The sequence below is a fragment of the Benincasa hispida genome, chromosome 8, assembly GCF_027475165.1.
Source record: "Benincasa hispida cultivar pf3 chromosome 8, pf3_genome.v1.1, whole genome shotgun sequence".
Classification (NCBI taxonomy): Eukaryota; Viridiplantae; Streptophyta; class Magnoliopsida; order Cucurbitales; family Cucurbitaceae; genus Benincasa; species Benincasa hispida.
Window position 1 is genome coordinate 49,648,515 of NC_143485.1, and position 1,311 is coordinate 49,649,825.

Sequence of the window (1,311 nt, forward strand, 5' to 3'; positions counted from 1 at the left end):
GATTCTTATCAAAGCACTTTTGAGTTTGTCTTTCACTTTTCTTTACAATTTCCATTAGAGAATGTAATAAAGTGAGAATCTCCATTTGTCCTTTTTAAGATCTTCAACATCTTCTTTGTGTTGCCTTTTAAGACCTTCAATATGTTATTGTAAAGAAAATATTCTTTCACCAATCTTTTTATCTTTTTCTACAACATTTTCTCCTTCCTCCAATATTTTTTTCCTCCATTTCCATTGATAGACTTCTTTATGTTACTTTGTTGTTTCCCAATTCAAGATTCTTGGAAATCCATTTCCTATTCTTTTTGTATATCCCTCAGAAAGTTTAGGAAGTATTTCATATGCCCAATAAGCTAAAACTATAGGGAATCCTTGCAGATAGGCAGCTGGTTTGTTTTTACTCTTAATAGAGTTCTTAAGAAACTCGACAGTAAGACTATAAGACAGTCTTCCCCTTGGATAATTCCTAAACTTTTCCTCATCATTCAACATCTTGACATGGTTCGAATCCAAATAATTATGGCGTTGTTTTGGAATCAACAAGTTTTATAGCAAATAAAGATTGGTAAGTTTTGCTATTTTTCTTTCATCACTGTAGTGACTAGAAAAATAGTCAAATGCACTATTCACATTTTTCCTAGTGATGTTAGTAAAATTTCTAAAAAATTCTATCTTTTTCTTTTCAGTTTTATCTAAAACATCTTCAACAGGGTATTCATCACAACTTAATCCAGTAATCAAACAAAAAATTCCTCAACCCAAATTCTACCATGTTACCTTCATTGTTGAGAAGAATATTGTTATCAGTAGACACACATTGTTTTCTAATCAAATGTGCTAGAAGTTGTAGAGGTACTTTGGACATTTTTAAACCTAGAAAATGTCCAAATGGTCCTTCCTCAAATAAAGATAGACACATAGAATCTAAACCTCTAATATGGTCTATCACTTTCAACTTGACATAAACTGTGACTTTCAAAGTGGAGTTCCAACTTTCTTTAGTGGTTTTTTTTTTTTTTTTTTTTTTTTTTTTTTTTTTTTTTTTATTTAAACAAAAAAGAAAATGTATGTTATAAATATTCTAAAGAAAAACTTAGAAATAGATATATAGTAAATACATAGTTAATACCTTCTCTTTTTTCATCTTTTTTTTTTTTTTTTTTTTTTGCTTGATGGTTCTTCAACTTCTCAGGTTCTTTTTGCCCCCTTTTTTTGTTGTTTGCTTTCCATAATTGTCAATCTGTTAGAATAGTAATAACCACTTCAATTAACAAACTAAACACTTAAAATTTATCACTTATGGAGCTAGTA

The 1,311-nt window shown here is 28.8% G+C and overlaps 1 pseudogene; it reads right to left on the minus strand.

Annotated features, from left to right (window-relative positions):
• Nucleotides 1–252: 252 nt before the first annotated feature.
• Nucleotides 253–919, minus strand: LOC150034651 (uncharacterized; annotated as a pseudogene).
• Nucleotides 920–1,311: the final 392 nt, after the last annotated feature.